We start from the raw sequence: 26,056 nt of genomic DNA, 5'->3' as shown, positions 1-26,056 counted from the left end.
TTAAGAAAGGAAAATGATGTGACCCAAAGCCTATGTACACACCGCTGTCTTCTAATCATTTGTCTGCCTGAGCCAAATATGGCCCTTGAGCTCTGTCCAGCTCCCCAGCCAGCTACTTCCTTTTGTGAATAAAGTTTTATTGGAACACAAGTACACCGATTTGCTTATATATACTCCATGGTTGCTTTCCTGAGGCTACTATCCCAGACTTGAATAGTCACTTGTATGGCCTAGAGAGCCTAAAATATTTACCATTTGGCACTTCAGAAAGTTTGTTCATTCCTGTCCTAAATTGCATAAATATTTTCCATATTTCAGTTGTAAAGGGAGAAGGAATAAAACTGCTCCTAACTCAAATTACATGCAAAATGTGGCTCAAGGAAGCAAATAAAAGGCTACTCACAGAGTTTCCTCTTTAAGTCAAATTCTAGGGTAGTCACATTGTGTCTAGGAATTTGCTGGATGGCAACTATAGCTACTACGTAAGCATACATTAAGGAAGCCCGGAACCAGTTTGGTCCTAGAAACATAAATAAAGAATAATCTTTGGGGCTCCTAGGTGGCTCAGTTGGTTAAGGATCTAACTCTTGATTTTGGCTCAGGTCGTGATCTCACAGTTTGCAAGACTGAACCCCACACATCAGGCTCCCCTGCTCATGCTCGCTCTCTCTGTCTCTTTCAAAATAAATAAACTTACAAAAAAAGAATAATCTTTATCAAAAACCAGTAATAGTAAAAAATAAGGCTCTGTGTAATTGTCATCATTCTATGTCCTGCAAATAGATGCTGAGTTCACACACAAAGTAGGTTTTCTCTGTACCCTACCTCTAAGTACAATCTGTAGTATCCTTCATTGAAACTTACGGTTTATTCTAAAGAAACTCCTAGAAAGATTCCTACCTTCATAATATCCAATACTGATTCACAAACTTAAATAATCTCAGAATTTTTTTTAATGTTTATTTTTGAGAGAGAGACAAAGCACGAGAGGGTGAGGGGCAGAGAGAGAGACACACACAGAATCTGAAGCAGGCTCCAGGCTCTCAGCTGTCAGCCAGCACAGAGTCTGATGAGGGGCTCAAACTCATAGACTGTGAGACCATGACCTGAGCTGACGCTGGACGCCCAACTGACTGACCCACCCAGGCACCCCAATATCTCTCAGTATTTTTACAAATGTTTTTATTCATTTATTTTTGTGAGACTAAGGGAGCATGGATTGGGGAGGGGCAGAGACAGAGGGAGACAGAGAATCCCAACCAGGTTTTGCTCTGTAAGCACAGAGCCTGATGCAGACCTCAAGCTCATGAACTGAGAGATCATGACCTGAGCCAAAATCAAGAGTCAGATGCTTACTTGACTGAGCCACCCAGGCACCCTTCTCAGTATTTTAAGGCAGGATGATAAGAGTCTTTTACTTTTTTATTGTTTATTTTTCAAAAAAACATTTGAAAGAATAGAAAACTGGAAGATGGTAAGAAAGAAGCTTAGTCTTTAAAATTGGGCTCCTTTTTTAGGAGATGTTGGTCAAATGACTTTATTACTTAGATCTTAGGGACGCTTAATAGTTATGTTAATTTTTAACTTTGATATTTAAACAATTACCCAAACTGTCTTCTTCTATCCCTCTGCAAAATATAAAAAAACTAGAAAATAATACATTGATGAAAACTGAGCATCCTTTCAAGATTGTATTGTACTCTGTGAAATACAGATAGATAATACAAGAAAACTAATCTTTGAAATACCCACACTGTATGAGTTTAATCAGAGAAATGTAAGCACTTATCAAATGTGCCAAATATTAAATTTATACCAAAATATACATGAGATTTTGCTGAAGCTGATGAGTATAACCTGAAATTATCAACAGTTCAAAAAACAGAGCTGTCAAGTTCAAGAAAGTCGTAAAGTGATCCAGGTTTAGGGTATAAACTCCAAGAGTCCCTTTCTGGTTCTATCCTCCCATGTTAATGGAGCAAGAAGGAATGGGCAGCAGGTGTCTGCCCATAGGCAAGGAAGAGAAGAATTTAGAATGTTTTCCTTAACAACAGAGATGAAGAAGGAAACAGCCAGAAGGAAAAAAAAAGCAAAATTGCAAACCATGAATGCCAAAGAGAGCTGTAGCAAATTATAAAAAACATTCACTGATAGAAGATACACTCTACATTTAGTAACAGCATATTTGTAAACATACGAATACAGAAAAGCCAAAAACTAATGAATAAGGGCAAGAAGTAGAGGAGATTAAGAATCAATGGCAGAGGGGCGCCTGGGTGGCGCAGTCGGTTAAGCGTCCGACTTCAGCCAGGTCACGATCTTGCGGTCCGTGAGTTCGAGCCCCGCGTCAGGCTCTGGGCTGATGGCTCGGAGCCTGGAGCCTGTTTCCGATTCTGTGTCTCCCTCTCTCTCTGCCCCTCCCCCGTTCATGCTCTGTCTCTCTCTGTCCCAAAAATAAATAAAAAACGTTGAAAAAAAAATTAAAAAAAAAAAAAAAAGAATCAATGGCAGAACACCCAGCAGAATTAGCTGCATAGGAGGGAGCTCAGAGTGAGTGATAGGTAAGAAAGAGCAGTTAAGTTACTGCAACACAATTGAGCAAGTGGTGAGATGGATGGGTATCAAATTTACTTTTCAGAAATATTCTTCACCACTCTTATGGTCAAGTGACTACATTAAAAATCACTGTTATTCCTGTTAAATCTAAGATCATGGACTTCCAGTTCTTCCATCCATACACATTCATGTAACACTTATTAAGCATCTATTATTACTTATAGAGTGATTACTTATCAAACATTAGCCCTAATAGCTCTACATCATCATTTCAGTTTTAAATTCAATGACTAGCACATGTTGAAGTCTATCATAGATTGCATTATTAGTCCCAATTCTTCATAATTCTCTGTATCTCCACCCTTTGCCAGGTAACTTTTCAGTTCTTGCCAAGGGAAAAGTGCATTTCTTTGCCCTTTTGTTTTCTTCTCTATGTTAATCCCTTTGGCTAGTGGAGGTTAACAGATAGGACACAAGCAGAAGCTTAAAATATGTGCACCTGTATGTTTGTGCTTGTCTTGCACTGTCCTTTACCATAATAGCAGCATAACTCTGCCCCATTACTGCCCCAAGGAGAGAGACCCATAAGGACAGGCCCATGAAGGAGACATACACTAGCAGACCCATATTATGAACCAAAGCCACTCCAGCCAAGCCCCATGTCCTTAAGAATAAATGATTTTTTAATTCATGGAGCTTTGAGTTGTTTTGTGATGTATCAGTATTGTGGCAATAGCTAACTAGATCAAATTCCAACCACTCACCCTCATTCTACTTCAAATATGTTATTTCCTCTACATCTATATTTCTGCTAGTCTCCTGCTTCAAATATTCTCTTTACCACTTTCAGATTAAAAATATTTTATGTTTTCAGGACCTAGCTCTAGCACAACTTTTCCAGGGAGATGTCCTCAGCTATTGAACTCATAATGCATAAGACTATCACTGAACTCCTATTATACTTAAAGGCTAGAACCCGGACAATAACTGTCCCCATCAGTCTACAAGATGCCGGGTAGTTTGCAAAATGTGCTCAGGTACCTGTGATGTTATGCACTTTTCCCATGCATTGCCCAGCCACAACATAACTCCTCAGCATTTCACAAACCAGAATCCTTCATAATGTCACAGCCATTCTTGTCCATCTCTGAAATCTTCCACAGGCTATCTTCCAATTTTTGTCTTATAAACCAAAAGTCTCTAGTATTACTTATTTAATATTTTCCTTTAAATGGATTATCTTTTTTCTTTTTTTCTATTTTTTTCCCAACTAAATGTACTAATAGAGAAACTTTACAATTGAAAAAAGGTCATTTGTCATAATGACATCCATGGTAATACTATTAATTTATGCACTAGCAAAGTGCCTTGAAAATAATCTGGTGTACCGGGGCGCCTGGGTGGCGCAGTCGGTTAAGCGTCCGACTTCAGCCAGGTCACGATCTCGCGGTCCGTGAGTTCGAGCCCCGCGTCAGGCTCTGGGCTGATGGCTCGGAGCCTGGAGCCTGTTTCCGATTCTGTGTCTCCCTCTCTCTCTCTCTGCCCCTCCCCCGTTCATGCTCTGTCTCTCTCTGTCCCAAAAATAAATAAAAAACGTTGAAAAAAAAAATTAAAAAAAAAAAAAAAAAGAAAAGAATCTGGTGTACCACCTGCAATCTTAGAATAGAGGGGAGAAGGCAGTGCTCTCTCTAGGTGATTCCACAGTTAATTCCATACGTTCAACTAGATTGAAAATTCCTTGAGAATGAGGATCAAATCTGCTTAAGTATTTGATAATTGGTGGGCTCAGTCATGGCTAGCAAAATGGCAAAACAGTGTGAAACAAAGAAAATCCTTATTAGAGAAGTAGGACCATAATAAAACAGTAGCACTTCCCTTACAGGTTCACTAACCATTTTGGGGAAACTCATATTAATGTCAAGAACTCAACTTCACCAGATACCATGTTATCACTCTTTGAACCTGAAGTCCATTAACAAGGCTTTTGGTGAATAAGGGTCGGGATAGGGAAAGAGGAAGGTAAATACTCAGATACGTTATATATTCTTTGCAATGAAAAGGACACAGTAGCTTTAAAGAGGGGAGGATTTCGATCTGAATCCCAATCCTATGATTCATTATTTGGGTGATCTTGGACAAATCTATGACCTCTATGAATTTGTTTCTGGGTCTGCAAAACACACTTGTGTCATAGAGCTGTGGTGAAATAAACAACCTAAGAAAAATCGTAACAGAGTCTGACTCCTACCCAATAAATACCTACATAGCCTCCCTCCACCTCTATTATAAAAAAAAGCAAAGCATGAAGGGATTTTCAGGGCCATATAGTCAGAAGTTCTCAGACAAGAAGTTATGCACTTGAGGAGAATCAATGAGGATTTGATTAAAGAGAATCAAAAAGCAGAAGCAGAAGCATACATCTTTGTGCTTCCCACACTGCCAGCACCAAAACTGCTCCACAGTCCTTGGGACATTTTCAAAATGTAAAGAACTTGCATCAAAAACACGAGGGAATCATTAGAATTTAGATTCCAAGGTTTCACGTGCAGTCTACTAAATCTATATCCCTGGGGTGGACACTCCTGAATCAACATTTGCAACAAGTTCTGCCTATATGATTGTGAACCTAAAGTCTGTGCATCATTGCCACTGTGACCTATTAATATAACTCTTAAAGAATCTAGAGTCTTTGCCAAAGCACATGGACTATAGTTGATGCCTCTTGGCTTTGGGGAAAGGCAATGTTAGGCAAGACTGTCACCTACAAGGGGTCTCTTACTGCATCTTGCATCAACGACCCTGCCGCTAGGGGAAAAAGCACATTTAGATAATTAAGGCCACGGAACAGAGCCTTGGTGCTATGGACACTACTAGTTTAATGCCAAAACCTTAAGCAAATTTAATTTTATTCTCACTTAGATGTTCTTTATGCCTGGATTTACTGTTAAGACTTCTCAATCCTGGGAATTCCTCATTCCTATGGCCACTTCTTACTGGATTTTTTAAACGCTTTTTTTTTAATTTGGGTGGGGGGCAGGGGGGGGGCAGAGAGAGAGGTGAGAGAAAATCTCAAGCAGACTCCAAGCTCAGCATGGAGCCTGACGTGGCACTCAATCTCATGACCATGAGATCACGACCTGAGCTGAAATCAAGATTCAGACACTTAACTGACTAAGCCACCCAGGTGCCCCCTTACTGGAGTTTTTAAACACAGACAGAAATACAAAATGTTTCAGTCAAGATCCACATCAGAAATTCACATTTGCGCTGCCAACTAAACTTTTGATTGATGACAACACACAGAGGGGCCCATGCTTGCTTTGCATCTACCAGATATGACACAAACCTGGCAAAGTGCGTAAGGATGCTGAGCTCACCTCTTTCTCTTTTGTAAAGAATCATCCATTGTTCCTCAATTCCATGAGGTAATTCCAGTGGAATCAAACTTAAAGGCTTAAAAATGCTATAATGACTACTCCAATTCAACAGCAATTACTAATCGGTTCACACCTACTTGCATGACACTCCCCCAGGAAGCTGTCACATAGTCACGCTGTGCACTCCAAACCTCAGATGGTCTCATAGACAGCTTTTTAAGGTCCCCCTGTGGTTTACAAATGTAACTGTTATCGCGTCTCCAGCATTCCCCATGAAGAAAACAAAGAGGCTCTTGAGACAAGCATCTTTTCAATCACCCCAATCCCACCATCTCGAGAATGATCTCAACTCTCCTCATGGGAAAAACAAATTTTACTTCGATGAAACAACTTAGAATTAGAAAAGAAAAGAAAAGAAAAGAAAAGAAAAGAAAAGAAAAGAAAAGAAAAGAAAAGAAAAGAAAATGACAGCACTGGAATTCTAAGCTGGATGGTACAGAAAGTTCCTGAGACAGAAAATCTTCATGGCATCTCCACTTAGGTAGCACTCACTATGTGCCAGGCAAGTGTGCTAAGTTGCTTTACATCCATTAACTCATTTAATCCTCACATTACCCATGAAAAACATGAAGAAACACTAATCGTTACCATCTATTCCCTCCCTATCAATACAAACATGGAGGACTGGAATTACCAAGAAGGAAATGGTAGGGTATTCTAATGGAGGATAGAGGGTCCTTCAGCAGCAAAGATCTAGAAGCTGGAGTAAATATGGTAGGAAAAGGTCAAGATTAAGGAATGGAATGGAGGAGCGCCTGAGTGGCTCAGTCAGTTAAGCATTTGACTTCGGCTCAGGTCATGATCTCGTGGTTTGTGAGTTCGAGCCCTGCGTCGGGCTCTGTGCTGACATCTCAGAGCCTGGAGCCTGCTTTGGATTCTGTGTCTCCCCCTCTCTCTCTCTGCCCCTTCCCCACTTGTGCTGTCTCTCAAAAATAAATAAATGTTAAAAAAAAAAGTTAAAAAAAAAAAAAAAGGGGAATGAAATGGAAGCCATGGAGGAAAACACGGGAGTTCAGGCTAGGTGAACACAAAGGATCAGTTGACTAAAGACCTTGAATGCCAACCTTGTCAGCCAGAATTAGACTACGCAAAGCCTAGCTGTTACCGTTGGCTATGCCAGCAGTTGTCCCCAGGGGAAAATCTGTTCAAACTGGGTTCTGATATTTATTTTTTTTTTTTTTAATTTTTTTTTTCAACGTTTTTTATTTATTTTTGGGACAGAGAGAGACAGAGCATGAACGGGGGAGGGGCAGAGAGAGAAGGAGACACAGAATCGGAAACAGGCTCCAGGCTCTGAGCCATCAGCCCAGAGCCTGACGCGGGGCTCGAACTCACGGACCGCGAGATCGTGACCTGGCTGAAGTCGGACGCTTAACCGACTGCGCCACCCAGGCGCCCCTGGGTTCTGATATTTAAATGTGTTCAAGAACAAAACACCGTTGAAGAAATATGTAGCAATCCCATTATCATTATGATCTGAAGTTTCTTCCACAACATAGCTTCAGAACAGTTAACAGTTACCATTTCATCAGTCCGTGTGTGGAAAAGCTAAATGGGGAAAGATTGATTTCTATCTAGCAACCCATTCTTCACCTTAAAGATGCGAAATGCCTAACTTTAAAACCAGCACTGTCACACATTATTTCAGTGGATTACTTCTGAATTCTAAATTGGACCAATTAAGGACATTTTCTACCTGATTAAAATTCATCATGAATTTGAACAGGAAATATTTATAGTGATTAAGTATGTTTTGCCAAAAATCCCTTCTCATATCTCTTTGTATCAGGATATAACATATGTGCATTCACAATAAAATTGAGCTCTAACACCGACTCTTGAGTTGGAGAGAAAGAGAGTGCACAAACATGAAATTGAAGAATGGTTAGAAATGAAAATCCAGCCATGCAGAAAGGGCTGGAAACCAAACAAATAAGAAGATGTCATCTACAGGTGCTAATGGGACTACTGGCTCACAAAGCCACCCAGAATGCTGAATTGATAGAAAAAAGCTAAGAAAAATAGGATATTTCTTTTAAAAATGAAAGAAAGCCAGGGTAACACCCTTCCAATTTTAGACAGCAACTCTGTAAACTTGAATTTCTTGCAAAATATTCCACCTGTAGCCTGGAACAGGATTTTCAGACATGATGCTGGGGCATATTTGTCCTGGCATGGCCCGTTTGCATGGAAAATGAGCAACAACCAATTTGCAACTACTCATAATTCAGGTGCAGAAGTTTGGAATGATTTACTTCTTGAATGTCAATAAGAAATGGATTCAAGTTGATCCTAATTATAAGTTCCCCCTCATTCACTTGCCTTTCAATTCTGGAGAGGAAGTGAAGTTAGATTACAGGGATTAATTACACGCAAACTGCTGCCTTTCTTATCTACTCTGCAGCCCACATTGAGAAATCATAAATGACGTGGGGTTACAGCTAATCTTCGCACACGCAGGGAATTTATTCATCATGTGAACTGCAGCACAAAAAAGACTGAGAACGACGGGTCTCAAACAGTCTCCCCATCTGCACGGACAGAATAAATTATCACTGTTTCTTTTTCCTTCCCTCCTCCAAACTTCCCACATGCCACGTGCTTTGCCACAACTGTAGCAGTTTTTCTCCCTCCTTCCATCCCCATTCTCTGTCCTTCCCTTCCATTGTTTGAGACAGAGAATGCATTTAATCAACTAGTTTATAATTTGTGAAGACAAATAGTGACCCAGCCCTTCTGATGACTTCAATGTGGCATCAAGGTGTAGCTACTTTTCAGTTATCTACCATATGCCCCACACACCATCCACAATGGTGTTAGAAGTTACAGCAGATGGGGACGAGTAATTTTCAATACTTGAAGACAGAGTGTTTGCAAGCCATCATAAATATTTTATGGGAAATGTGGAATTTAATAAGCAGGGACTCTTAGGCCAGTTAACGGTCCATTCTATAGCTCTCAGATCAAGCATCGCTTCCCCAGGGAAACCTTCCCCAGCCCTGTCCTGTCCTACCTTGTACACCAGTCAGCTGCGTGTAGGGTTAAGCCTGCTGCTGCTCAAGCCGCTGGAGTTAAGTCCCCGTGAATACATATCTTGTGAAAATATAATTTACTTAGCCAAAATGTTATAGTTAGGAGTGAAAAGAATTTAGAGGAAAGCATCTGAATATTCTTAACCTTTATAATCTCCATTAGCCAGAGTGACATTTTTTAGTTTTCACAGAAAGTGAGAACTTTAGGGCCACACTAATCGTGGCCTGGATGTTCTGGCTGACAGTCTGTGTAACAGTGATATCTATTGCCACCTGGCAGGTACTCTTCCAAATGCTTTAGTTAGATTTACTTTCCTCACATGATTCCAGGGAAGCAAGCACTATTGTTCCCCTACTTTACACACAAGGAAACTGAAGCACTGAGTGCAGAACCAACTTGTCCAGGATCCTCTTGCCACAGAAAGGTTTGGAGCCAAGATCTGAATCCAAAAGACATCAGCTCAAGTCTCTCCTACCCCGAGTCCCTGCTTTCTCCCCACTGTATACTACACAGAATGAGTAGGCTGGGATATGGGGAGAAAGTGCTGAAAAGGGCCAATCTCAGTTTCGTAGAATTTTCAGGCAGCAAAACCTGATGAAGGATATCACTGCCTTCTCCTGGAGTGACAAGGAAAGATTCCATGAGGAAAGTAGAACTCATACTGGGTATTAAAGTGTGGGAGGGTTTTGATAGGTAGGGAGAGAAATAGTGTCATTCTCTGTGTGACAAAGTGTGTAAGCTGTGAAACTAGAAAAAGAATGTGGAAGTGTTTGTAAATCTGAGAGAGCTGTACATCTTTAATTTTTAAGCAAAACATAACTGGGAGTTAGGCTAATATTTCTAAAAAGTGTGCCAGAGTGTCTATAATTTACCTTTTCCCACACTGGCCTCTACAGTGAAGCTTTAAATTTACCCCACCTGCCTCCTCCTGTCAAATAACTCATCTAAACAAGGATGCTTCAAACATCACGTATTTCTTACCACAGACTTGTTCTGCACACATCTTTCTGAGAAGTTGTAGGTAAATCAAATTTTTGTATGTCTAATCAAATTTGAAATACATAGGTGAGGGGAGCTAGCTGTATAGTGAATTTTTTTATAAAGGGAATTTAACACATTAGTAGAGAAAATCACACTCTATAATCCCCATTGTTTCTAAACCTGAACTTATTCTCAGAGACTGTTCAATCAAATCAAGGCAAAGTAGCAACACACACACACACACACACACACCCACACACACACCTGTCAATGAGTCAAATCTTATAAGTCCCCCATGAACTGACACATTAAAAAATACCTAGCTTTCCTCATCCTCATTCCCCAGCAGCATCTAGATTGAGCTACAAACTGTCCTTTTTAAAAACAAAAATTTTTAATTTTTATTTATTTTTTAGAGAGAAAGAGAGACAGAGTGCAAGCGGGAAGAGGCAGAGAGAGGGAGAGAGGGAGAGAGGCAGGGAGATGGAGAGAGGCAGGGAGAGATGGAGAGACAGAATCCAAAGCAACCTCCAGGCTCCAAGCTGTCAGCACAGAGCCTGACCAGGGTCTTGAAACCACGAACGCTGTGAGATCATGACCTGAGTGGAAGTTGGACACTTAACTGACTGAGCCACCCAGGTGCCCTACAAACTGCCTTTAAAAGGGAATTATAAAAGAGTTATATTTCCAAAAATGTGCAGAAATAGCCTCAGCCTTCAACATGTACATAAAGTATTTGGCACAGTGTATGGCATATGCTAAATATTCTATGAATGTCTTTTGTATAGTAATATCATTATTAAATAAAGACAATAGGCAAAAAAAAGAGATTAACACAAAGGCCATGAGACTAAATCCCTCAGGAAAGGGAACAGGACACACCCAGGTAAGATATGTAAATAAAACTCCTTGGGAGGAAATACCTGAAATAATGGCTATTTTCTCAAAGCTAAGAAAGGAGAAGAGACAGTGATTTTAGAGCTGAGAAGAAGCATGTTATCACTGGTCAAGACACACTGCAAATTCAGCCTTCTGTCATTGTACCTGGGGCCTGACTGGTTGAAATGTGGCTTTTCCCCCACCAGTCCACATAGGATAAAGAAAATGAGAAGCCTTGAGGAAAACCACTGAGAGCTAACAAGCTTGAGCTGAAACTTCACATTCCCTTGGTCTACTGATCTGGTGCTGTCCTGCAGAATTGCTACTAGTTAAAATCTAATAATACAGACTCCAGAATTTTAGATTTGGAAGGAGCTGAAGAGACATAGAGGCTAGATGAGACTCTACAGTGTTCAATAGGTAGGTCTAAAAAATAGCCTTTGTGGTATAATTTTAAAATGTCCATCTTGGACTTTCACAGCACTGATGGTTGAAAACCAATCTGAAACCTGATTGTTTGGACCTTTGAAAACCAGATCATCATAAAGCACATTTCGCCAGGTTCAAGGGAAGTTCAGAAACATGCAAATGTAATTTCAATTGCCGGAGTCATAAGAAAAATTCTTTCTTTTCATCGTAAGAAAAATACATGACTAAAAAATGATCAGTGCCAATGCAGTAACATAGCATTAAGGGAGATTGACCTGATTTAGAGAAAAACTGAGAGAGGAAACTAAGGGAGGAGCAATGGAAATACAAATGCATGCCCTGCAGCCCCAGAAGAATAATGTGGCATTGAATTAATATGGGGACCTTCCACTCTGGACCCCAGAAAATACGTTAGAGTAATAAGCTAGGTTTCTGGAGGAAAAAGTTACGGCAGCATATATATCACTGACTCAAAAATGCAAAGGAACCCAAACCTCAGGGGCTTGAGACTGTAAGGCAAAAGTTAGACTAAGAAAACTACTCATCCAAGAGTTGTAAGCAGCTTATGTAAATATCCCAAAATAGAGAAAATCCATATGGCATTAAAAATGCTGATTATGCATAGAAATGCCAGCATTTTGTAGGTGAAAAAGCAATTTCTAAAAGGATCTGTCATTATTTTATTAAAAAATACAAAGTTATGTTTATTTTGTACATAGAAAGAAATAAAAGCATACGTGACAAAAAGTCAATAGTTATCTCTGGCATAAATTAATAGTTGCCTCCGTATACACATAAGTATGTATACATACATACAAGTAGACACATCAAAAGGTTACTATATACATAAAACTCCAGGCAGCAAAAAAGTTAACATTTATCTCTGGCTGAGATTATACATCAATTTTGTTTCTCTCTCTCTCTCTCTCTCTCTCTCTCTCTATATATATATATATATATATATATATATACACACATATATACACACACACACACGTATTATTATATATTGTGTTATATATCATGTTATATATTATATTATATTATATTATATTATATTATATTATATTATATTATATACAAGTTCCACAGTAAGCATGTATTTCTTTTATGATCAGAAAAATAAATCTAAAACAGGCTGAAAACTGCACCATTTGTTAGGAGTTCTACAGGAACTAATAGCAAACTTTAGTAAGATCATTCTATTAGTAGGATGAAGAACCATGGAAAACATGATGCTTCAGAAAGGAAAGTCTTTTGGATGACAGCCATAAAGTCAAGGCTGGATAGGTTTGAATTCACTGGTGAAAAAGAACCTGACCCAAATCCTAATAGGCTGTACTTACCTGTAAAGTGGTCTTTAAAAAGCATGTATATGCCCCAAATGTATTGTGTTCATCATTTTGGTCAATGATTTACATAGACATCTAAGTTATATATTGATAGATAACATGTTACTAAGGAGAAGAAGTATTAGATAATAGGATTTAGATCCAAAAAGAAACACAACAGGCCAAGAAGATGGGAGATTAGTGCACAAAATGCAGTTATGTATAAATGTAAATTTGTACACACACACACACACACACACACACACACACACACACACACACACTGACCCTCATTCAATGAAGTATTTAAGGAAGTTTACAAAATACAGTAAATTTTAAAAGACCATATTATATATTAGGTAACCATGCCAGAAAACAGATCCAATTTCTTTCAAGGAGAAATAGGCATATATTGTCGCACAGAACTGTGACATATAAATATAGCTCTACCTTCAGTCCTAGTTAGATCTCAGCTACTAATTTCAAGGTGCTCTCAGTCTCTATTTCTCGCTCTACCATCTTTGTTTGCCTGTTTCTATTTGCATATCAACCTCATTCTCTGAGATCACACCATCTTATCAAAAATCTAGGAGAGCACCATGTGGAAGGATAAACATGGCTACCAGGGGTGCTAAGCCTATCCCCTTGCAGTTATGAACCAAAAGCACAAAAAGTTTTTCCAACATTTTCAACATAGGTGATTTGGTATCACCTAATTGACCTGGCTTGAATGAAATGCTTACCCACGTGGCCAAGAGTCAAACTAGTCACATGGTTACCCCATGCCAAAAGGTGACCAAGGGATTATGTGCCCCAGTAGGCACAAATAAAGTAAGGAAGTTCTACAAAAACACTAGGATAAAGGAGACAGAAGAGTGCATACAGAATAAAACTTCAATTAGCATAATTTATCACATGATAGAAAATTATAAACCAAATCTAATGTTTTAATGCTTTAATGTTTAATGTTTCTTTAATAAAAGAAATAGGAGTATGAGAACAGTCAACAGTAACATCAGCTACAGAAATGCAAGCCATACAGCTCTGCATAGTTACCATGTGTAAGCCGGAATATAGCTGTAAGCTTCCCAACACTCAAATGAAAGGGAAAAACCAAGACAGTTACTAGATACACAATATCACAAAATAAGAACAAGTCAGGGCACCTGGGTGGCTCAGTCAGTTAAGCGGCCGACTTCGGCTCAGGTCATGATCTCATGGTCCGTGACTTTGAGCCCCGCGTCGGGCTCTGTGCTGACAGCTCAGAGCCTGGAGCCTGTTTCGGATTCTGTGTCTCCCTCTCTCTGACCCTCCCCCGTTCATGCTCTGTCCCTCTCTGTCTCAAAAATAAATAAACGTTAAAAAAAAAATTAAAAAAAAAAAAGAACAAGTCATCCTTTCAAGAGAGCATCAAGCTTTTTGTTCATTTTGATACTGAAACATGAGAAAAAAATTCTCTCTTAGATCTTCATAAGAAAAATAAGAGTTCTATGTGTGGTACCTTGAACAACATCCTTAACGACATCCCTACAGTAGAAACAACACATCTCACTTCATTGTCCCCTATTACATCCCTCAGTGTTGATTACTGGTATAAGCCCAAAAACCACTTGACACAAGCAGTTTTATAAGGGGGAAAAATAAGCATCAAGGTCCCAATAGATACTGCTCCAAATGATCTGGCAAGATTAAAAGGTATAATTTAGAGCACTGGGAATGATGGATGGGTTGAATATCCTTCAGGCAATCCGGAAGTTTTTGATAAGAGTTATATAATAGTAGTGTCGAGGTTTTATCTCTTATCAGAATTCAGAGAGTGGATATACTGCATCAGGAGCAGAGAACTGAATCATATGCTCTGACAAATATTTCAGAAGAAGGCAGCAATAAAGTCCCCTTGCAAGACTCAAGGAATTTAACCAATGCAAGTGCCTGAATGGCCACCTAACCTCCTTACAAAACCTTCCACAGAAAACAATTCTCTGCCTATTTCAACAACAAAAAGATGACTCATTGAAAAATATGCATAATTTTACAAGTTGATGGCCATAAGGCTTGACAGCAGCACTGGAGAAAAATACTTCAGAGTTTTAACTTAATGTAAGTTCAACTGAAGGCAGTAGGTCAGAAATATTAAGAGTATTTAAGAGAATTACAGTATCTAGGGGCACCTGGGGGCTCAGTTGGTTGAGCATCTGACCCCGGCTCAGATCATGATTTCGAGGTTTGTGAGTTCGAGCCCCGCGTCAGGCTCTGTGCTGACAGCTCAGAGCCTGGAGCCTGCTTCGGATTCTGGGTCTTCATCTTTCTCTCTGCCCCTCCCCTGCTCATGCTCTGTCTCTCTCTGTCTCAAAAATAAATAAAACATTTAAAAAATTTTAAAAAAGAGAGAATTACAGTATCTAAAACAAGGCAGAGAAAGTTCCCCTTCAATGCACAATGAATAATATTGGGGATGCTAACAAGCACAGGTTGAAAGTAGACAAACTAGAGCATATTAACTGATGAGTCGCTAGAATGGTGAGGAAAGTCAAAATCTTGTTCGATGAGAAATGGATGGAAAAAAATAGATTTAAAGAAAATAAAATATAGTAAGGGAGGAGGAAATGATAGCTATCTCCCACAACTTGAAAGAATATCATATATAAATTAGACTCCAAGAAATAGAACTAGCATCAGCATATCTGAGTCAGAGGACACAATATTTTTTAACTCAATGCAAAAAGAAAGAGTGTTCTAATGGTCAGACATGTCCAAGGTTGACAGAGAATGCCCAGGGAGATAATAAATTCCATGCCACCAGGAGTGTTAAGGCAGAGATTAGATGGCCATCTGACAGAGGACATCTTTTAATTTTCTCTCCAACACAGAGGTTTTTATAGATTTAGGAACCCATTCATTTTTGCTTTATAAATACTTATTAAACACCAATTATGTTCTTACACATTTTTCTACATGCTAAGAATCTAACAAGGAATAGGACTGATATTATCTTTCCATAGGTTTTAAAATATAATGAGAAACTGGACAATAAATATTAAGTAAGCAAGTAACTGAGTTATACAGTATTACAGATTTGTTATGAATACTATAAAGGAAATAAAGAGGATAACGTAAAGTAATGAAGGTGGGTAGAGGGTAGGTAGAAAGCACTATTCAGTCTATTCTACATATATAGTCAAAAGAAGGGTATTTTAAGCATGTTATTTTAAGCTAGGATCTGAAGGATGAGAAGAAACCAGCCATGTAGGGTGCTGGGGGAAGAGACTTCCAGATAGAGGAAACAGCTAATGCAAATGCCTTCAACTGAGAACAAGCTAAACTTGCCCAAGGAATAAAAAGATGACCAACACAACTGAAACATAATGAGCAAGGGAGAAGACTGGTACCCCAGAAAGCCAGAGTCACAAAGGGATGCATTAATATCTTTGAGGGAAGTAATGAGTATTTGCCAACTGTCAACCTCACAATCAAGCCATTCCTTCCTTTCTAACAATATCCTAAATTGTGTTTTGTTGGTGTTTGGGAAGAACTGACCGAATGTCTACTCCAAGAAAGGACCCTGCCTGGCTTAAACCAGTCACAACGCTCCATCCCATTGTCTACAGTTTTCACAGAAAGGCATAGGACCTAAGTCAGGTCAATTCAGGCCAACAATACTTAATCCTAGTACTTTTGTTTTAATTGTTCCCAAAGTAGATTTTCTCTTTCCTCTTAGGACTTAAAACCGAAAGACATGTGGCTACTCACAGAAATTTTCAGACCACAAAGACAGGTTTAACCTCAGATTGGAGTCAAGTACTATATTATTGAAGCCAAGAGATGAAGAAAAAGAAAATTACTCATGATGAGATCATTGATTCATTGGGTCAACCCTCTCAGAAAATCATATCATGTCTGGACTTTCCAGGTGCTTGAGTCAGCATGTTTTCTTTGTTATTTAAGTCAGCTTGAGTTGTTTCCTACTACTCAATATGTACAGATCCCTGATTCATATACAATGTAAAGTGTTTCAACTTTATCCTATGAATAAGGGAAGCTACTGATGACTTTTAAGCTTGAGACAGAATGATTTTGTTAACATTTTTATTTTTTAAACTACTCTTCAAGTCTTTTTAAGAATTCCATATTTTTTTTACATCCTGTGTCCAGCTGATATATTTTATTTATTCCTTCATCTGTATATTTATCATGTTTTATACTGCCCCATGCTTTTTCCTTTTTCTTTCATTTGATCAAAAGGTTTGCCCTAAACTCCTGGATGGATTATGGTGCTATTCATAGAAACAGGAATGACTAGAGAAGAAACAAGTTTGGGAGGAATTCAAGAGTTCACTTATAGACAAGTCTGAAATGCTTATTAGATATTCAGGTAGACCTGCCAATTTGACTTTTGGATTGAGAAGATTAGATCTTAAGAGAGAATCCAAAATAGGAGATCTAAATTTTTAAGTCATCAGCACATAAAAAGTCCTTAGAGATGAACTACAGGATATCTCCAGAGCAAGGACGTTCCTATTATTAATGTAAGGAATGGACATATCCCAGGTCATAGACCTCAGCAATTTGGAATAAAGAACAGAAAACCACAGGACACACCAAAGACAATCAGAGTGAAAATCATTACAGGGAAGGGTCTGCCTCTGATAACAGCATTAAGAGACCATTAGCTACAAAATACTCTAATACTATTTGAAGTCAACCTTTAAAAATTAGTAACAACACAAATAGTTAGACCTGCTTTATCAATGGGATGTCATAAATCAAATGATAAATTATTTGAAATAAGGAAACAAGGTCTACCTATGAGAAGAAAATGTCAGTGACAAAATAATGGAGTTGAATGGAAATAAGAAGAAAATGAAAAGTTCCCAGTGAGGAATGTTTGCTAAAAATGAAATCATCTACAGAAGGAACAAGAGATAAGACATAGGTACGATTCCACTTAAATCCTAGGAAGTGGCTTTATAATGGAAACAGAGTACAATACTTTAAAATGAGGCACAAACCAGAGGATTTTAGATCTCCTTCCATCCTCTCGACAAGAATCATCACAGCAGGGGATTCTGAATGCTCAAAAAAAGAAATACACGTTTTGACCTTACTCTATTTTTAAAAGCCATAATAGCTAATGCATTTTTATAGTACCATAATTTCTTTCAGAAGTGGGGTCACTGGGTCAAATTTGGATGAGAGATAAAAGGCAATGGTATCTAGTGTATACAGCATAATGTGCAAAAACAGGACTTGACCAATGAAGGTAACTGGCTAATCAGGTTGATGAAACACTCCCACGGTTATCTAGGGAGCTGATATGGGCATTAGCCATCTCAGATTTGACTGTGAAGGCTGAGAAGAAATGTGTGCACAATTCTGAGACTCACACAGCTGTCCCAGTATCCAACTAAGATGTCTACTATAGCCATTTTATCCTCTTAAATTCCATAAGGTATTTAAGCAATCTTGTTTCTTAGACCACTTACAAAGTAGAGTATACAGAATGTAATGAAAAAGTCCATAAATGAAAACTATTCACAATTTACATCTACTTAGCATATAGCTCCTCTATTAGTCTTCTATGGCTGCCATAAGAAAGTACAGCAGACTGAGCTTAAATAATAAATTACTTTCCTCTTAGTTCTGGAGGGTGAAAGTCCAAGAAAAACATCCTTACAGGCTGAGCTTCTCTTGAGGCCTCTTTCTTTGGCTTGCAGATGGCCACTTCACCTCTGTATTGTCACATGGCCTCTTTTCTGTGATCATACACTGCTGTTGTCCCTTCCTTTTCTCATCAAACACCAGTCCTATCAAATTAGAGCTCCATCCTCATGACTTCTTTTGATTTCAATTACCCCCTTAAAGGCTCTATCTCCAAATATAGTCGTATTGTGGTTAGGGCTTCAACCTATAAGATTTGGGAGGGGGGACATAATTCAGTCCCTTAAATCCCCAAGTCCTAGATGTCTATATTTCAAATGGTAATATTTAAAATATAGTATTCACATCACTTATTTACTCCTGGCTATCACTGTCCTTCATCTAGACTATCCCAACAGCTTTAAAATAATCAAGGCTATCATTCAGAACAGAAGGACAGATAAAGAGTTTCCCAGACAAATAAAAACTAAAGGAATTTATGACCCCTAAAGAGGGAGTCTCTGAGTGGAGAATAAAAACAAAACAAAAACCAAAGGCAATAAGGACTACCGAGGACCAGAGAACATGACCAGAAACACCAACTCTATAGGCAACAGGATGACACTAAATTCATATCTCTCAATATTTACTCTAAATGTAAATGGACTAAATGCTCCAATCAAAAGACATAGGGTATCAGAATGGATTTTTTAAAAAATTCAAAAACAACAACAACAACAACAACCAAGACCCATCTATATGCCCCCTACAAGAGACTCATTTTTGACCTAAAAACATCTGCAGATTTAAATTGTAGGGAGGGAGATCTATCATGCTAATGGAGGTCAAAAGAAAGCCAGAGTAGCCATACTTATATCAGACAAACTGCATTTTAAAACAAAGACTGTGATAAGAGATGAAGAAGGGCATTATATCATAATTAAGGGGTATATCCACCAAGAAGATCTAGCAACTGTAAATATTTATACCCTCAACTTGTAGAAACCCAAACATAAATCAATTATTCACAAACATAAAGAAACTCATTAATAATAATACAATAATAGTAGGGGACTTTAACACCACACTTACAGCAATGGACAGATCATCTCGGCAGAAAACCAACAAGGAAACAATGGTTTTGAATGGCACACTGGACCAGATGGACTTAACAGATATCTTCAGAACATCTCATCCTAAAGCAGCAGAATACACATTCTTCTCAAGTGCACGTGGTACATTCTCCAGAACAGATCACATACTGGGTCACAAATGATCCCTCAACAAGTACAAAAAGATCAATATCATACCACACATATTTTCAGACCACAGTGCTATGAAACCTGAAATCAACCACAAGAAAAAATTTGGAAAGACCACAAATACTTGGAGATTAAATAACATCCTACTAAAGAATAAATGCATTAACCAAGAAATTAAAGAGGGAATTTAAAAGTACATGGAAACCAATGAAAAGGAAAACCTAACTGTCCAAAACCTTCAGGATGCAACAAAGGCAGTCATCAGAAGGAAGTATATAGCAATTCAGGAGCTCCAAAAGAAGGAAGAAATGTCTCAAATATACAACCTAAACTTACACCTAGAGAAGCTGGGAAAAGAACAGCAAATAAAGCCCAAAACCAACATAAGAAGGGAAATAATAATAATTAGAGCAGAAATCAACGATACTGACCAAAAAACAAAAAACAAACAAACAAACAAAAAACAGATCAATGAAACTAGGAGCTGGTTCTTTGAAAAAATTAACAAACCTCTATCCAGATTGATCAAAAACAAAAAGACCCAATTAAGGAAAATCATGAGAAATCCTAGAGTGGAGGATAGCGGCGTAGGAGGACGCTGGGCTCACCGCGCGTCCTGCTGATCACTTAGATTCCACCTACACCTGCCTAAAGAACCCAGAAAACCGCCAGAGGATTAGCAGAAAGGAGTCTCCGGAGCCAAGCGCAGACGAGAGGCCCACGGAAGAGGGTAGGAAGGGCGGCGAGGCGGTGCGCGCTCCACGGACTGGCGGGAGGGAGCCGGGGCGGAGGGGCGGCTCGCCGGCCAAGCAGAGCCCCCGAGTCGGGCTGGCAAAAGCGGAGGGCCGGACGGACTGTGTTCCGACAGCAAGCGCGACTTAGCGTCTGGGAGGTCAGAAGTTAACAGCTCTGCTCAGAAAGCGGGAAGGCTGGAGGACAAAGGGAGGGAGAGCTGCTGAGCCCCCGGACGGCAGAGCTCAGCTTGGCGGGGAACAAAGGCGCTCGCCAGGGCCATCTCCCCCGCCCATCCCCCAGCCAAAATCCCAAAGAGAACCAGTTCCTGCCAGGGAACTTGCTCGCTCCGCGCAAACACCCAACTCTGTGCTTCTGCGGAGCCAAACCTCCGGCAGCGGATCTGACTCCCTCCCGCTGCCACAGGGCCCCTCCTGAAGTGGATCACCTAAGAAGCGAGCTAAGCCTGCCCCTCCCGCCCCCGTGCACCTTGCCTACCCACCCCAGCTAATACGCCAGCTCCCCAGCACCACAAGCCTGGCAGTGTGCAAGTAGACCAGACGGGCCACACCACCCCACAGTGAATCCCGCCCCTAGGAGAGGGGAAGAGAAGGCACACACCAGTCTGACTGTGGCCCCAGCGGTGGGCTGGGGGCAGACATCAGGTCGGACTGCGGCCCCGCCCACCAATTCCAGTTATACACCACAGCACGGGGGAAGTGCCCTGCGGGTCCTCACCACTCCAGGGACTGTCCAAAATGACCAAACGGAAGAATTCCCCTCAGAAGAATCTCCAGGAAATAACAACAGCTAATGAACTGATCAAAAAGGATTTAAATAATATAACAGAAAGTGAATTTAGAATAATAGTCATAAAATTAATCGCTGGGCTTGAAAACAGTATACAGGACAGCAGAGAATCTCTTGCTACAGAGATCAAGGGACTAAGGAACAGTCACGAGGAGCTGAAAAACGCTTTAAACGAAATGCAAAACAAAATGGAAACCACGACGGCTCGGATTGAAGAGGCAGAGGAGAGAATAGGTGAACTAGAAGATAAAGTTATGGAGAAAGAGGAAGCTGAAAGAAAGAGAGATAAAAAAATCCAGGAGTATGAGGGGAAAATTAGAGAACTAAGTGATACACTAAAAAGAAATAATATACGCATAATTGGTATCCCAGAGGAGGAAGAGAGAGGGAAAGGTGCTGAAGGGGTACTTGAAGAAATTATAGCTGAGAACTTCCCTGACCTGGGGAAGGAAAAAGGCATTGAAATCCAAGAGGCACAGAGAACTCCCTTCAGACGTAACTTGAATCGATCTTCTGCACGACATATCATAGTGAAACTGGCAAAATACAAGGATAAAGAGAAAATTCTGAAAGCAGCAAGGGATAAACGTGCCCTCACATATAAAGGGAGACCTATAAGACTCGTGACTGATCTCTCCTTTGAAACTTGGCAGGCCAGAAAGGCTTGGCACGATATCTTCAGTGTGCTAAACAGAAAAAATATGCAGCCGAGAATCCTTTATCCAGCAAGTCTGTCATTTAGAATAGAAGGAGAGATAAAGGTCTTCCCAAACAAACAAAAACTGAAGGAATTTGTCACTACGAAACCAGCCCTACAAGAGATCCTAAGGGGGATCCTGTGAGACAAAGTACCAGAGACATCACTACAAGCATAAAACATACAGACATCACAATGACTCTAAACCCGTATCTTTCTATAATAACACTGAATGTAAATGGATTAAATGCGCCAACCAAAAGACATAGGGTATCAGAATGGATAAAAAAACAAGACCCATCTATTTGCTGTCTACAAGAGACTCATTTGAGATCTGAGGACACCTTTAGATTGAGAGTGAGGGGATGGAGAACTATTTATCATGCTACTGGAAGCCAAAAGAAAGCTGAAGTAGCCATACTTATATCAGACAAACTAGACTTTAAATTAAAGGCTGTAACAAGAGATGAAGAAGGGCATTATATAATAATTACAGGGTCTATCCATCAGGAAGAGCTAACAATTATAAATGTCTATGCGCCAAATACCGGAGCCCCCAGATATATAAAACAGTTACTCATAAACATAAGCAACCTTATTGATAAGAATGTGGTCATTGCAGGGGACTTTAACACCCCACTTACAGAAATGGATAGATCATCTAGACACACAGTCAATAAAGAAACAAGGGCCCTGAATGATACATTGGATCAGATGGACTTGACAGATATATTTAGAACTCTGCATCCCAAAGCAACAGAATATACTTTCTTCTCGAGTGCACATGGAACATTCTCCAAGATAGATCATATACTGGGTCACAAAACAGCCCTTCATAAGTTTACAAGAATTGAAATTATACCATGCATACTTTCAGACCACAATGCTATGAAGCTTGAAATCAACCACAGGAAAAAGTCTGGAAAACCTCCAAAAGCATGGAGGTTAAAGAACACCCTACTAACGAATGGGTGGGTCAACCAGGCAATTAGAGAAGAAATTAAAAAATATATGGAAACAAACGAAAATGAAAATACAACAATCCAAACGCTTTGGGACGCAGCGAAGGCAGTCCTGAGAGGGAAATACATTGCAATCCAGGCCTATCTCAAGAAACAAGAAAAATCCCAAATACAAAATCTAACAGCACACCTAAAGGAAATAGAAGCAGAACAGCAAAGGCAGCCTAAACCCAGCAGAAGAAGAGAAATCATAAAGATCAGAGCAGAAATAAACAATATAGAATCTAAAAAAACTGTAGAGCAGATCAACGAAACCAAGAGTTGGTTTTTTGAAAAAATAAACAAAATTGACAAACCTCTAGCCAGGCTTCTCAAAAAGAAAAGGGAGATGACCCAAATAGATAAAATCATGAATGAAAATGGAATGATTACAACCAATCCCTCAGAGATACAAACAATTATCAGGGAATACTATGAAAAATTATATGCCAACAAATTGGACAACCTTGAAGAAATGGACAAATTCCTAAACACCCACACTCTTCCAAAACTCAATCAGGAGGAAATAGAAAGCTTGAACAGACCCATAACCAGCGAAGAAATTGAATCGGTTATCAAAAATCTCCCAACAAATAAGAGTCCAGGACCAGATGGCTTCCCAGGGGAGTTCTACCAGACGTTTAAAGCAGAGATAATACCTATCCTTCTCAAGCTATTCCAAGAAATAGAAAGGGAAGGAAAACTTCCAGACTCATTCTATGAAGCCAGTATTACTTTGATTCCTAAACCAGACAGAGACCCAGTAAAAAAAGAGAACTACAGGCCAATATCCCTGATGAATATGGATGCAAAAATTCTCAATAAGATACTAGCAAATCGAATTCAACAGCATATAAAAAGAATTATTCACCATGATCAAGTGGGATTCATTCCTGGGATGCAGGGCTGGTTCAACATTCGCAAATCGATCAACGTGATACATCACATTAACAAAAAAAAAGAGAAGAACCATATGATCCTGTCAATCGATGCAGAAAAGGCCTTTGACAAAATCCAGCACCCTTTCTTAATAAAAACCCTTGAGAAAGTCGGGATAGAAGGAACATACTTAAAGATCATAAAAGCCATTTATGAAAAGCCCACAGCTAACATCATCCTCAATGGGGAAAAACTGAGAGCTTTTTCCCTGAGATCAGGAACACGACAGGGATGCCCACTCTCACCGCTGTTGTTTAATATAGTGCTGGAAGTTCTAGCATCAGCAATCAGACAACAAAAGGAAATCAAAGGCATCCAAATTGGCAAAGATGAAGTCAAGCTTTCGCTTTTTGCAGATGACATGATATTATACATGGAAAATCCGATAGACTCCACCAAAAGTCTGCTAGAACTGATACATGAATTCAGCAAAGTTGCCGGATACAAAATCAATGTACAGAAATCAGTTGCATTCTTATACACTAACAATGAAGCAACAGAAAGACAAATAAAGAAACTGATCCCATTCACAATTGCACCAAGAAGCATAAAATACCTAGGAATAAATCTAACCAAAGATGTACAAGATCTGTATGCTGAAAACTATAGAAAGCTTATGCAGGTAATTGAAGAAGATATAAAGAAATGGAAAGACATTCCCTGCTCATGGATTGGAAGAATAAATATTGTCAAAATGTCAATACTACCCAAAGCTATCTACACATTCAATGCAATCCCAATCAAAATTGCACCAGCATGGGGCGCCTGGGTGGCGCAGTCGGTTAAGCGTCCGACTTCAGCCAGGTCACGATCTCGCGGTGCGTGAGTTCGAGCCCCGCGTCAGGCTCTGGGCTGATGGCTCGGAGCCTGGAGCCTGTTTCCGATTCTGTGTCTCCCTCTCTCTCTGCCCCTCCCCCGTTCATGCTCTGTCTCTCTCTGTCCCAAAAAAAAAAAAAAAAAAAAAAAAAATGTTGAAAAAAAAATTGCACCAGCATTCTTCTCGAAACTAGAACAAGCAATCCTAAAATTCATATGGAACCACAAAAGGCCCCGAATAACCAAAGTAATTTTGAAGAAGAAGACCAAAGCAGGAGGCATCACAATCCCAAACTTTAGCCTCTACTACAAAGCTGTCATCATCAAGACAGCATGGTATTGGCATAAAAACAGACACATAGACCAATGGAATCGAATAGAAACCCCAGAACTAGACCCACAAACGTATGGCCAACTCATTTTTGACAAAGCAGGAAAGAACATCCAATGGAAAAAAGACAGTCTCTTTAACAAATGGTGCTGGGAGAACTGGACAGCAACATGCAGAAGGTTGAAACTAGACCACTTTCTCACACCATTCACAAAAATAAACTCAAAATGGATAAAGGACCTGAATGTGAGACAGGAAACCATCAAAACCTTAGAGGAGAAAGCAGGAAAAGACCTCTCTGATCTCAGCCGTAGCAATCTCTTACTCGGCACATCCCCAAAGGCAAGGGAATTAAAAGCAAAAGTGAATTACTGGGACCTTATGAAGATAAAAAGCTTCTGCACAGCAAAGGAAACAACCAACAAAACTAAAAGGCAACCAACGGAATGGGAAAAGATATTTGCAAATGACACATCGGACAAAGGGCTAGTATCCAAAATCTATAAAGAGCTCATCAAACTCCACACCCGAAAAACAAATAACCCAGAGAAGAAATGGGCAGAAAACATGAATAGACACTTCTCTAAAGAAGACATCCGGATGGCCAACAGGCACATGAAAAGATGTTCAACGTCGCTCCTCATCAGGGAAATACAAATCAAAACCACACTCAGATACCACCTCACACCAGTCAGAGTGGCCAAAATGAAGAAATCAGGAGACTATAGATGCTGGAGAGGATGTGGAGAGACGGGAACCCTCTTGCACTGTTGGTGGGAATGCAAATTGGTGCAGCCGCTCTGGAAAGCAGTGTGGAGGTTCCTCAGAAAATTAAAAATAGACCTACACTATGACCCAGCAATAGCACTGCTAGGAATTTATCCAAGGGATACAGGAGTACTGATGCATAGGGGCACTTGTACCCCAATGTTTATAGCAGCACTCTCAACAATCGCCAAATTATGGAAAGAGCCTAAATGTCCATCAACTGATGAATGGATAAAGAAATTGTGGTTTATATACACAATGGAATACTACGTGGCAATGAGAAAGAATGAAATATGGCCTTTTGTAGCAACGTGGATGGAACTGGAGAGTGTGATGCTAAGTGAAATAAGCCATACAGAGAAAGACAGATACCATATGGTTTCACTCTTATGTGGATCCTGAGAAACGTAACAGAAA

General features: G+C 39.6%; 1 protein-coding gene across 2 annotated transcripts in view; it reads right to left on the bottom strand.

Moving 5' to 3' along the window:
- The window catches only part of NELL1 (neural EGFL like 1), an 891,388-nt gene that overhangs the window by 400,416 nt on the left and 464,916 nt on the right, over window positions 1-26,056 (bottom strand). The gene's annotated exons all lie outside the window — the stretch shown is intronic.

This window comes from Neofelis nebulosa, chromosome 10, assembly GCF_028018385.1.
Source record: "Neofelis nebulosa isolate mNeoNeb1 chromosome 10, mNeoNeb1.pri, whole genome shotgun sequence".
In the NCBI taxonomy this organism is placed as follows: Eukaryota; Metazoa; Chordata; class Mammalia; order Carnivora; family Felidae; genus Neofelis; species Neofelis nebulosa.
The sequence above is the reverse complement of the archived record's forward strand: the minus strand, read 5'-3'. Positions and strand labels throughout refer to the sequence as shown.